The 14,120-nt window shown below is 38.6% G+C and overlaps 2 pseudogenes across 2 annotated transcripts; one reads left to right on the forward strand and one right to left on the reverse strand.

Moving 5' to 3' along the window:
• Window positions 1-1,740: 1,740 nt before the first annotated feature.
• Window positions 1,741-12,440, reverse strand: LOC306643691 (Fanconi anemia core complex-associated protein 24-like; annotated as a pseudogene). Its single transcript has 4 exons — window positions 12,404-12,440; window positions 4,113-4,152; window positions 3,293-3,940; window positions 1,741-1,825 (listed from the first exon to the last, which is right to left on the reverse strand). The product of its transcript is annotated as a Fanconi anemia core complex-associated protein 24-like (transcript).
• A 313-nt stretch (window positions 12,441-12,753) lies between these two features.
• On the forward strand, window positions 12,754-13,709 carry LOC306643671 (nucleoporin NUP35-like; annotated as a pseudogene). The gene has a single exon. The product of its transcript is annotated as a nucleoporin NUP35-like (transcript).
• Window positions 13,710-14,120: the final 411 nt, after the last annotated feature.

Raw genomic sequence — 14,120 nt, forward strand, 5'->3', positions numbered from 1 at the left:
GTGGCTGTATCTCTGTAGTATGCTGATTTTAAGTCCTTTGGGTATAGGCCAAGGAGTGGGATAGCTGGGTCAAATGGTGGGTCTATTCCAAGTTTTCTAAGGAATCTCCACACTGCTTTCCAGAGTGGCTGTACTAATTTGCAGCCCCACCAGCAATGTATGAGTGTACCTTTCTCCCCACATCCTCGCCAACACCTGTTGTTGCTTGTATTCTTGATAATCGCCATTCTAATTGGGGTGAGATGGAATCTTAGGGTGGTTTTGATTTGCATTTCTCTTATTACTAGAGATGTTGAACATTTTTCCATATGTTTGTTGATTGCTTGTAGATCTTCTTCTGTGAAGTGTCTTCATTTCCTTAGCCCATTTGTCGACTGGATTATTTGTATTCTTGGAGTAGAGTTTTTTGAGTTCTTTATAGATTCTGGAAATTAGCACTCTATCCAAGTATGAATGGCAAAGATATTCTCCCACTCTGTAGGCTCTTTCTTCGAATTGCTGATAAGTTTCCTTTGCTGAGAGAAAGCTTTTTAGTTTGAATCTATCCCAGTTATTGATTCTTGCTTTTATTTCTTGTGCTATGGGAGTCCTGTTGAGGAAGTCTGATCCTAAGCCAACATGTTGAAGATCTGGACCTACTTTTTCTTCTATAATCTGCAGGGTCTCTGGTCTGATTCCGAGGTCCTTAATCCATTTTGAGTTTAGTTTCGTGCATGGTGAGAGATATGGGTTTAGTTTCATTCTGTTGCATATGGATTTCCAGTTTTACCAGCAACATTTGTTGAAGAGGCTATCTTTTCTCCATTGCATATTTTTGGCACCTTTGTCTAGTATGAGAAAATTGTATTTATTTGGGTTTGTGTCCGTGTCCTCTATTCTGTACCATTGATCTACCTTTCTATTTTGGTACCAATACCATGCCATTTTTGTTACTATTGCTTTGTAGTAGAGTTGAAGATCTGGTATTGCAATACCCCCTGTTTCACTCTTCCTGCTAAGGATTGCTTTAGCTATTCTGGGTTTCTTATTCTTCCAGATGAATTTCATAATTGCTTGCTCTATTTCTGTAAGGTACGTTCCTTTTCTTTTTTATAAGGATAATTAAATTTAAAGTAGAATGTCAGTTTAGCCTTCTTAAATTTTAACCAAGAGGAAAAACTCCAAAATCACGTACATCTATCTGTAATAAATTACTTTTTGCTTCAAACAAAATAAAATACAAAGTGCATTAGGAAATGAAAAAACTGTTAGGGAAAAACTAGATAACCCTCAAATATCTTGCTTCTCTACTGACCTCAAGTGCAAGTGAATGTTAATTTAGTAACATACACAGGAAGCTAGTGAGTGCAAAAGCAAAAGAGTTACCTGAGAGTGCTCAAGAAATAGTCCTGGTTTGGGGAACGGGATCCCCAGACCAGGAACAGGGTGGCTGGAGGCCGAGCTAGCGGGATGCGGGGAGCGCCTCATCCCGGACTACTCCAAGACAAGGGCCCCAAGAACCTCACTCCGCTCCGGCTCGCGACGCAGGTCACCTATAGGGATCACAATCCTCCACCTAAATGAGGCCAGGCCGCCCACTCTGTGCCCGCCAACTTCCCTCTTCGGCAAATTCCGGCTCCAGTTGCTGTACCTGCTGCTACATCAGCTCCAAGACTCAGCCACGAATGGACCCCGGTGGCCAATGCTCCCCGTCCTGCCTTCCCTGCCATCCGAGCCGTCCCAGACTGCTAGGCTGGGCACCTAGCCTTCGCCTTCCACGCCCAGAGACCTAGCAAAGCGCCCCCAGCGCTTCCAAGACAGACGCATCTCTGCTAATCCCGCAGACCTTCAAGGACAGAGAGATGCTAGAAGAGGTCAGTGTTAAACTTCTCATGGAGAAAGAGCATTATGTAATTTTATTGACCACATTTCAAACAAGACCTGTCCCAGACTACGCTTCTGTTGGAAATACTAGTGGCAGTCTTGTACTGAGGAGAAGTTGTATAGTAAGGGAAATATTGGTGGTTAGAAGCTATACCTATTGCCTTGAAATGTCTGCATGCAGAACCATGACAGCATGGCTTGTACTGAGTTTGAATCTAGAACCTTTGGAGCTTCTGTTCTGAGATCTACTAATAAGTGAAGATGTACTTTTGGAAGCATTTCAAGAATACAGCAAAAATTCGGAGACAAGAATGTATGATCTGAATAATAAGTAATATATAAGTAGTCTTTTTATATAGAATTTTAATTGTTTTACTAAGAATATGATATGGAAACTGATATGAAACTCTAGAAGAAAAATATGTTTATATTATAAATGTATGATGGAATTAATACATAATATTTAAGACTGTCTCTTGGCACATACAATTAAAAAATGCTGTTGTGTTATATGTGCTTAGACTGCCCAAATGTCAGGTGTCCAACAGGCTCTGAACAACTATATTGCCATTCATTCTTTTTTGTTATCGTTGTGCACTTGTTTATTTACACTGGCAGCACAGGTATATGCAGACCAGATCTAAAGAACAGCTCTGAGTCCAAGAAGGAGGAAGGGGCTCATTTTAACTAAAGGGGTTAGTTTCCTTTAGATGGATATATCCACTACCTGAAAGTCTGTTCCATGCCAGATACAGGTCAGGGTCACTCATAAAAATCTGCCATAACTGGTTTTTTACTGATAGTTCCTGACTCTCTTAGGACGATTCTGTCCAGTGTTTGCCCATATAATCAGAATGAAGGCATTGCCACCTGAGGGTAACTTAAATGTCCAGACTTAGACAGTAAATCATCATAAGCACAGGTTCCATCAGGCCTACCTCAGCTTTCACCAAATGCTGTAAAATATTCTATTTTCTTAGGGTTTTTTTTTTTTTTTTTTTTTTTTTGGTGGGGGTAGGGGTGGGAAGGGTTGTTTGTTTTTTGTACTCGGGATTGAATCCAGGAACCTTAACCACTGAGTCACATTCCCAGACATTTTTTATTTCGAGACAGTGTTTTGCTACATTGCTTTGAACTGGTGGTCCTCCTGCCTCCGCCTCCCCAGCCACTGGGATTAGAGGCATGTGCCACTGAGCCTGGATTTTTTCTTGTTTTTTAAATTTTTTTTAGTTGTGTATGTATAAAATGCCTTTATTTATTTTTATGTGGTGCTGAGAATCGAACCCAGTGCCTCACACATGCTAGGCAAACACTCGAACACTGAGCTACAACCCCAGACCTTTTCTTGTTTTTATTAAAATATGACTACCAGATCCTGTAGTTCATTGTCAAAAGGAGAAAATAAAGTAGATGTGAGGGCAGCCGCCACCTGGACTGGGTAAAGAAGGTGTGGATCTGCTATGCTACCACTTGACCTATTACCCACTCAAGTTCTTGATTGGAAGTGTTGCTCAGTTGCTGGATACTTGGAAACTTCTGAAGCAGAAGGGAAGCTTTACCTTTTCCAACTCCTGAGATCTGCTGCACAGTTCAAAGGAGGTATGGCTCAGAGAGCAGATCCCATTTCTTCCAGAGGAAAAGTTTCTTACTGGGTTCTTTGGATTGCTCTTGTACTAACTGAACAATGATGCTTCTACCTGGTTGGCCATGGAAGTAACACCATCCCAAGGTCCAGCACAGTAAACTTTTGTATGGCTGGGAAGTACTGTTCTTTTATCTGTGTTTTTTCAACTACTACAATCCCTTGAATGTTATCAGAATTTCTAATTCAAACAAATCTTTTTCTACGGCCATTTCCTGCCACCAGATCAGTTTCAATGACATAAAGAACACAGAATCTGATGGGCAGGTAAAAATCTACTGGTGTCAGGCATCCTCAAAAACAAGTTTAATTTTCCCTTGCATCCCTTGCACCAGCTGAGACCCCAGCCACTTCTCATTAGTTACAAAATGCCCAAACAGCATGTGCACGGGGCCTGTGCCTTCAGGGAGATTCTTTTCCATTGGTGGTCTGGACCTACAGAGGGAAATGCAAAAGGACACTTGGGCAAGCTCTCCTGCACAAGGCCCCACATTCCACTCTTCAGTCAAGGGCCTCTTTAGCAGGGTCTCCTCTGCAGAGTGTTCTCTCAAAGTCTTAAGAACTCGGAGATTTCTGCCCTCATGGCTGTGTTCCTCATTTTCAGCACCTGCCTGGGCCCTGGTGGCCCAGCTCGGCCCACGCTGTGACTGCTCAGTCCAGCCCAGGACTAGGCCCCAGCCGACAGGGACCCCACTTCTGCCCCCATTGCCATTCTTTCTTTGTGGAGTTAAATACCACTTTGGTAAAGTCTTATATGTATTTTCAATTTTTATTATTACAAATGGCCCCACTATTTAATTAATTCATAAGTTAGTGAATTAATTCATTCATTTGAAACAGGATCTTACTGTGTGATCCAGGATTGCTTTGCACTTGTGATCCTCCTGCCACAGCTTCTGAATAGCTAGGAATACAGTCCTGAGCCAGCACATCCAGCTGAACCTAAGCATTTAGACAAAAGTCTGATCTTTTGTTAGTCAGTTTCAGTATAGAACAATCTTCAGTTTTCACTACCTTCAATTTTTTAAGATAGAATTTATGTAAAATGTCCCTCAGTTGTATTTTTGTATGCTTCAACATGATTAGACTCGATATTATGTTTTTTTGGGAAAAGTCTCCCAGAAGGGATTCAGCAATTTTTTTCATTGCATCCTCTCATGTGACCTATAATTTTGAGTTCCCCTTTCTGATGATGTTGACATTGATCAATGAAGGTGGTATCTGCTGGGTTTCTCTTCTGAAATGTTGATCTTTCACTTTCCAATTCTTGAGTGTTTTGTGGGGAGGCAATTGGAGATATGGAGCTGTCTGTATTCCTCATTGAAATTTCCATTTCTTTATTCATTTTATCAGTATGGATCCATAATTTATATTACTTGGTGAATGATAATTTTGTACTATTATTTCTGGAAAATTATATTTCTCTTTGGAAGCTTCTATTTTCATAACTTCAGATTTACAGAAAATCTGTAAGAATTGCATATATAATTCCTGGATACTGTCAGTAGTTGTGAATATTTTACTATGTTTTCTTAATCCTGTCTCCCTTCCCCATTGCTCTTCCTAGAGTAATATCAATGTAGATAAGTGACTAAATACTTTTTCCCTGAATCTCTTGTGAGTTGTAGACAAGATGACATTATATTCCTAAATATTCTATTTGCTGAAATCAAGGAATGATAATATGATAGCAGAATGTTGACAATCAAGAAATTAAAATTGGTTCATATTAAAAGCTAATCAGAAGATCATAAATAAAAGAAATAGTCCTTCACAGATTGTGGCATAAATAATAATGAACTAAAATAATAATGAACTAGCAATTGATAACATTTTAAATATAATTTCAGGTTTATTCTTGTATCTCAGAAGCTATTCTTTCCATCAGCTGAATATTGATTCAAACTTATTGAATCTTTTGCCAAAATATATATTTGGTACACTTCTGTTAGTGCTACATAATTGAAATAGTCATCTTCAACCTGATTCTTTGCTTAAGTTTCTATTGTGAGTTTGGCCCATGTTGTTAAATGTAGTTTAAGTTATTCAGTTTCTCTAGTGGTGTGTAGTTCAGCATGAATCCTATATACAATCCATTGATCCCTTTTCCTGTTGATGGAAATTTGGTCGATTTTCAAATTTTCACAGTAACAATGTTGCTATGTACATTTGTGTATATTTCATCTTGCGAATGCTTCTCCAGTGCTCCGACGTGGAGTGGAAGTGACATGCTGATTCAAACAATGCTTTTTTTTTTTAATTATGCTTTCCCTGTAAGTGCTTATCAATTTTTATGAACTCAAAAGATGACCTGTCAATTGATGCCTCCCAAATCTATAACTCCAGCTTTGTCCTGTCTCCCAAGCATCAGACTTCTTTCTCCATCTGCCTTGTAAATATTCTAGTAAGAACAACTGTGGATATGCCACTACCACTATACCCTTATCCTGTCCAAGATGGAGCTTAATAAATGATTGTTTGCTTCCTGAAACTTCTTACATAATGCCTATATATATGGGTATTATGATCCTTATTTTACAATTGAGAAACAGAGAAAAGGAAGTCGCTCAGCTAAGAGATGGCAGAGGGTAGAACTTTAAGCCAGTTAGTCTGGCTCCCCAGTCCAGGGTCTTACTGAATTATTTTGATTATTTTTATGCTGTTCTAATAAAAATAAAAGAGTAAGAGCATGTTCTAGTTCTTTGGCCATTATATGCCGTACTGTTTATCTTCACTCTTATATCTTTGTCTACATGTAAGATTATTTCCTTAAGAATCTTGCATATTTTCATTTATAACATCATATCAAAGTATGGAAAATAAGAATGTTAACACTATTAATCAGCAGATGAATGAATAAAGAAAATGTAGAATACAAACACAGTGGAGTATTATTCAGCCATAAAGTGAAATCGTGCTTTGCAGCAAATTGACGGAAAGACATTATATAATTTAAATAAGCCAGACACAGAAGGACAAGTACTGCATGTTCTCTCAGATGTGGAATCTAAAAGAAGTTGACCTGTAAGTAGAATAATGATTGGGAAGAGGAGAAGAGGGTAGAAAAGGGGTAGTAGGATTGTTTTGTGTGTGTGTGTGGATTAGGGATGGAGCCCTGGACCTTGCTCATTCCAGGCAAGTGTTCTATCACTGACAGAGCTACATTCCCAGCTCTGGATGGTTGGATTTGATCAATGGCATGCTATATGCATGTATGGAAATATCATCTTAAACTCCATTAATGCCTGTTGATTAAAAAAAGTTTTTAAAAGGAAAGTAACACTATTTCGGTGGTCCTATGAAAGGAAGGATCCCTGCATACTATTTGCTAAAGACCCATTTCATGGTTAAATAGTCCCCAGGTCCCCTCTGTAATGTCAGAAAGGAGATGACAATTAAACTGGTCCCACCAGTTTAGATGAACATGTCTATAAAATAGTATGAATGAAGCGTAGTATTAGGGGAAAGTATGGGGTACATGCAATATGTTTGTGTGACCATATTGTTGTTGACTATCCCCTTGCCTACAGACTGAACAAATATGGGTGGGTCTAGGAGATAAATGCTCTCTTTCTTCTCTTTTTTGTATATGGCTCTGGACCTGTTTAAGAGCAATTTGAGGCAGCGGTTGCCATGGTAAATGCTTTTCCTAAGAACTAAGTAATTGTTTGAAGCTGTTATAATTTACCATTATTTAGCTTCAGAGTGATTTGAATGTTTTCACTTTCCCTTCTCATTTAAACATTTTATTTATATCAGAATTCCTTTTTTTATCTTCTCTAGGGAAAAAAAAAAAAAAAAAAAAAAAAAACCCAAAACCAAAAACCCTCACAATCGTATTCATATACCCCCAAAGAAAATCCTGGAATGTTTACTATTTATTTGGCCTATAAGACCTAAACATCTGACTCTGAATTCACATTTCAGAATCTTTTAAACCAGGCAACAGACCTCAATCTTCAAGAGTTCAGGAAGAAAGGGCAATTGGACCGTCATCATGGAGAGCATATTTGTGAAGGCTTATAATACAGATGTGTACGATGACATCACAATGTAATCATACATCACTTGTCTAAAAGACAATATTTTTTCCGTATTTTTTTATTGGTGCATTATAATTATAAATAATGGTGGGATTTGTTGTTACATATTCATATACAATATGATAATATAATTTAGTGAATATTTCCCAGTATTTCCCCTTCTTTTCTCCTCCTCCCTCCCCCTTGTCTCTTTCCTCTACTCTACTGATTTCTCTTCGATTTTCATGAGATCCCCTATGATCTTTGTTTTCCTTTTCCTCCCTAACTTCCACATATGAGAGAAAACACATGACCCTTGACTTTCTGAATTTGGCTTATTTCACTTAACATAAGTTCCACCCATTTTCCTTCAAATGACCTAATTCCATTTATCTTTATGGCTGAATAAAATGGTATTGTGTATATATGACACATTTTTTTAAATCTGTTCATCCATTGATGGACATTGAGGCTGATTCTGGGATTTGACTATTGTGAATTGTGCTGCTATAAATATGGGTATGCATGTATTGCTACAGCATGCTGACCTTAATCCTAAAAGAATACATTTAGATGCAGTTTTATAGCATAGGTGAGTTCTGCAGTTGTGGTTGCAACATCTATTGCCCTGTGCCCTGGGGATTTTGCTGTTATTGACTCAGGGATCCCAAGATATCATCCCAAAGAAAAGGACTCAAATGCAAAACTGACACCAAGAACTTAAGTGACTAGAAACAGGACTGAGAAACACCAAGGAGAAGAATTTTTGTTGAAACCATACACTCATAAAAATAGCTAACCCAGCAAAACCAGAAATGTTCAGGTGCATTTTAATCACAAGGCCAGGTAATTGTCATGCATTCTTCTAGGGCAGACTTTGCTTTTGTCCCTCAATAAACAAAGTTTGCTTATTTTCTAAGGTGATTTTGTAGATTTTTTTTTCCATCCTTCTTTTCTAGGATGTATGACAGTCTGCCCATGAGTGAGTTATCTGGGCACACATTGATCTCTCTTTCTTATTTCTCTCTTCTTCCCTCCTTCATTTTGTCTTCTACCTGTCCTCTCTTTATCCCTCCATTTCTTTCTTCCTTCATTATTAATTCTAGACCATTCCAAGGAAATTGTCAAAGGTAGAAATATTCAAAATTCTTTTCCTGAAGCATTTTGAGGCGCTGGGACTGACCTGGAGTATGTGGCACATGTGACTAGTCTGTGTATTGGGGGTCAGAGATCCTAATAAGGGGCTCCTATATTTGCCCACCAGCTTCTCATAGTCTCTAAAATATAGTATTTGAATTACGTTCACTTTGGTTTTTAGAAATAGGAATATTCATTGGAAAGGTAAATCATCAAAATGATTTAATGGACAATTTTTCATGTTTGACATCTGGCTGGGAACAAGAGTTTTAAAAATTATGACAAAGATAAGTTAAAACATGGGAGAGCTGATGGCAGAAGGAAAGGAAACTTCCTACCGTTTTGCCTAGATGAACCCCTTCCATAATTAAGGGTAGTCTTTATGCCCCCTCCCTCCCCCAGCCCCAGAAGTTTTGAAACCTTCCTTTCTGTTCTTCCTTCTTTCCTTCTTCCCAACATATGAAGCTCAAAAGGTTTTGGTCTGTAAGAAAATATTGATAAGAATTGACCAATGAGGGGAAAGTCACATGCCACTTCGGTAACTTCCCTTAACAGAATTTTTTCAGTAAAATTTCCTGTAATGAGTCTCTATGTTAGAAAAAAATTCCCTTCAGAAACTATTTGAAGGGCTGGGGAGATAGCTCAGTCGGTAAAGTGCTTGCCTTGCAAGCATAAGGCCGTGGGTTCGATTCCCAGCACCACAAAAAAAAAAAAAAAAAAAAAAAGAAAGAAACTATTTGAATTACCCTATTATAAAAAATCAAATGAAACATTACTAAACTGTGGTTTCACTAAACAATGAAGTTTCGTAAAATGAGATTATGTCTCAGCAGCAGTGGCACCAGTTTAAACAAACTCTCCATGGGATGTCAGCCTTTCTTGAAGGTACAGGGCAAAACTCCTGCCAAATTCTGTAAGATAACAATCAAGTACAGCATGACCTTGATAGATCCTTTTCTTATTTTAGCAAAACCACATTCTGCTTTGAGAAAGGTCAAACTCAGAGCAAGGGTACAGCTTCTTTACTGGCCTTTCATGAGCTTGTCACCTGAAACAGGACATAATAAGGTCAAAGGGGAAAACGGTTTATCTTGAGATTTTACAATTTCATCTTAAAGCACCTAGTCCTTTGAGTCAATCATTCCTGGATTTATATTACTTTGTTACTGATTTGTTGATACTAAATTAAAAAAAAAAATTTTTTTTTTGCCTTATTGGGGATTGAACTCAGAGGTGCTGAGATTGAGGAAAAGAACAATCAGTATAGATAATGAATGATTAGGTTGGGAAGATGGGACCTGATTCAAAAGGAAATAGAATGCTAATACCTCCAGAACACTTCCCCCTCCTCCTTATCTATTTCCAAGGTCACCTGCCTCCAGGGAATAGTTCCTCCCAGCAAGAAGTTGTTAATGAGTACCCCCTTCCTGCCTTTCTGGGCAGATATGGAAAATAGGGAGAGGTACCCTGTGGACAGCTCTCTTTCTGCCCTTTTGGTCATGTAGGCAAGGGAGAAGGGGACACAAGAAGAAAGGAAATCTGAAATCTATAAAAGGGGCAAGACACCCCCACTCCCTCTGGGCACCAGCTCTGGATCCCCTCCTCTCCAGAGGAGTCTCTCTTTCCAGCCACCCCCTTCTATCCTTCGAATAAAACTTTTACTCTTGCCTCTGCATTTCTTGGGTATTTAATCTTCAACACCAGGGGAACAGGACCCTATCCTGATTTTCAAGACCAGCTTCAGTACTCTACTACTGAGCTACATCCCCAGCCCTTTTTATTTTTTATTATGAAACAGGGTCTTGCTGAATTCCTGAGGTTGTCCTTGAACTATGTAATCCTTCTGATTTAGCTAGGATTATTGGTTAGCCACTGTGCCCAGCTGCTAAATTTTATTACTTTGAAAAGATATTGGTTATTCTGAGATTACATTTTAAAAAATTGTTTCTTTGTACAACTTTCAGACTTATGCTTCCTTTGTAGATTCCATAAGCCTAAGTATCTGTGCCTTACCTACTTCCTGACCTTTACCATACCTCGCCTTTTTGATGGAATATATTTCCTGGAAATGTAGAATTTCTGTTGTATTTCCTTCCTCAGAGTTATTGGTCACAACATTGGACCAGATTTTGCCAAGCCAAAAGTCTTTAAATTTTTTGTTTTTTATTACACAAATTAGATTAAAAAAAAAAAAAAAAAAAAAACAACAAACCCAAGTAGCCTTGGATTGGGCAGTGAAGATGTAAGAGGAAAGACAGGGAGCTGGCTGATTAAATTATGTTCCACTCAGTCTTCAGGAAAGATTTGGCAATGCACTGGGCTTCTTGGGATATGGTGGCTTCATTTTTAAAACACAGACTTAAGTTGTTCAAAACTCAGCACTAAATCAAGCTTGAGAATACTCCATATTAACCAGACAAAATTTAAGGAACCTGCTAAACCTGACTTTAGCAAGAAACTAAAAGCTGGATTGTTGCCAGATAAAGCAGTGAGGTATGGGAAATGGAGACCAAAGAGAAAACCCGCACAGGAGTTGGAAGGCTTGAACTGTCATCCAGCCAAGATGAATAGTTTTTAATTAATTTTTTAAAACTTCTAAGTTGATGTAAGCTTTTTTAAAAAATACATATACCCACTTGCTAGTTCAACTTCCTCTTGTCTGCATTTGTCTATTCATGACTTCCTTACCATTTTTAATACATTCTTATTTATTGAATCAATTTATGTGAATTGAATATAATACTGATCCTCTAACTCTACTATTTATGCATTTTCAACTTGGTTTTGAACAACTGTTTAGAAATAAACTCAGAATACCTTTTAAATTAAAAATATAGGAGTTTCCATTACTTGTGAAAATTAGGAAAGTTCCTGTCATGAGTGAGTTATGCCACTACTAACATAGACCAAACATGTTTGTGTCTTCCACAATGTCAACTTAGTGAATGACAATAAATTCACAGGCTACACCACTTTCATCAATGGCAGTGATGAAATACTTGTGGGTCACCTGGAAGTCATAAACCAGGCAAGTACAAGATCTTTTATTCCAATCTTAATTTCTTTTTTTTAAAAAACAATCAAAAAATTTTTTTGTAGTTGTAGTTGAACAGTATGCCTTTATTTTATTTGTTTATTTTTATGTGGTGCTAGGGATCCAACCCAGGGCCTCGCATGTGCTAGGCAAGTGCTCTACCAGGGAGCTACACCCCAGCCCCCGCCAATCTTAATTTTTAATATCTGTAACACGTCACACATCATATCTGACAGAATTATATGTATAGGTTGCAGAAAGGCTAAGAAAGGGTTAAAGCAGCCACAGGAATTCAGGAGTCTGACCTGAGAGCAAAGGCAGAGCATTTATGTAGAGTCACTGTAGGGGGTCAGATGAGATTAAGAACCTTTTGGAAAACTAGTTCAGGGCACAGAGCTGTCAAAATCAAAGAACTTATATTCTAGACCAAGATCTGAACTGTCGGCAGTCTCAGAGTGTCAGCTTGGAATGTCAGCTTGAGATGGCAGCTTTCTGTGGGCTGTACTGCAGAAAGTTCATTCTGCTGAAGCCCAAGGACAGAGATTTGGAAGTTCGTTGTGGTGATTTTCCTGGGCAAGGCTCGTGACAAATGACCAGGTGATGGGTTAGGGTACCACCATGTGCCATCATGGGGTGCTCCTCCTTTTATGAACTTGGAGTGAAAGACTGCTTTATTTAATGGTCTAATGTGTTTGGTAAGCTCACGGGTCTGATTTTTCCGATCTGAGTGGGATATGCCCATGTATTCTTGTGCTCCTGGTTAATTTGATAAGTTCACAGGTGGTCATTTTTATTAGCATGATTAATTTATCAGTTTGTGCCTTAAGGTTGTGCCAAGCAGATGGTGGTTGTTTACTTGTATAAGCAAGTTGTAGAGTCACTCCTCCTTAGCAGTTAACTCAAAATGAAGTGGGTTATGGCAAACTATTGCTTTACACTCTGGAGTAACACAGATTTAGACACAGCCTGAAAACTGCTACCCTAGACATCATGAAGTAACTGAGCAGGGCACAGACTGCTCTCCATATCCCAGGATAGGTTTAGTAGTGGCTGTGATGGTAGCCTTTACCATGGAACCCCACGTACCAATGTTGGGAACCGAAACAATGATACTGGGTTCACCAATATCTCCAAAGTCAGGAGTTAATTTCAATTTCTTAAGTGGAATTTTAATGGGGGATTTGCCAGGGCCAGTGACTCCACTATCTCCGTCAATTAGTAGCTCTTCAGCAGGAGTAATGGAAATGAGATTACCTTTACTTGCATCACCATGACCAGTTGTACCAGCTCATAAAGAATGGAATTCCCACTAGTTAGAAGTACCTAAGATGACATCTCCTGCCCAGGGCTCATACTGACACCTTTCACTTCAAGAAGACAGCCAAACTTTTCAGTAATGTAGAGTCCTCTTGTTGGAGTTACGGTAACTACTTCTGGAACAAGGCAAAGTATGCTTAGTCCATCAAATATTAGTCATCCACAAAGGATGACATTATCTCCTGTCAAGTTGGAACCTTTTTATATTCCAGAAGATTCTCTGACTTCAGAAGACCACCTGGATGACACTAAGGTCAGGTGGTTGGGTTTCCTCAAGTATCTGCTTTTCTATTATTGCAATTTGGATAATGTGGGACTATCTTAAAACATGTGATGTCTAACACAGGAAATTGGATGTATATTTGTTACTGATCTAAACTGCAGGTCCAGAAAAGCCTTAAGCAAAGACGGGAGACGTTTTGGAGAATCTGTCATGATTGGTGTAAAACAATTTATAAATAAAAGTGTTACAGAAAACAGATGTGCCTTGTCGTCTCCATCTCTAGCCTTTGCATCACCAATCAAAACCTTAGGCACATCACTACAACCGGACATATCCCTAGGATTTCTACCTTGAAACCTCTTGCTACAGCATACAAAGTTTCTACTGGTGACTCTCAGGTAATTTCTGATAAACACCAAAAAATATGAAAGTCTTACATCCAAAGTAATGGAGTACATATTGGGCTGGTAGTATAGTAAGATCTAAGAACTACCAAGGAGAAGGTTGGTACACTGAAACAGAGTTAGCAGAGTACTGCTGTTCCCCTGGGTTAGTTGTGTAACCACTCTTGGCAGCACTGGCTGTCTCATGCTTCATTTAGAAGCTTTTTCTTCAAGAATACATCCTATTTGTAGCTTGCACTGTAAAAGATGCTTGTGATACATTTTGAAGAAGTCTAAAAAAATCCTCTAAATAAGATTTTGTCTTTCCATGCACGCTTAAGCACAAAAACTCAGTATTGATTACTATAAGTTAAATAATTAAATTGGTGGTGAGGCTTTGTAGTCATCATGAGAAGGTGGGTGAGTTCCATGAAGAAGAACTACAGCTGCTTCTACCAAGACACTAAGATTAGAATTAGCAATTTGAATTCTGGTCTTT

The sequence above is a fragment of the Sciurus vulgaris genome (genome assembly GCF_902686455.1).
Source record: "Sciurus vulgaris genome assembly, chromosome: 14".
Lineage (NCBI taxonomy): Eukaryota > Metazoa > Chordata > Mammalia > Rodentia > Sciuridae > Sciurus > Sciurus vulgaris.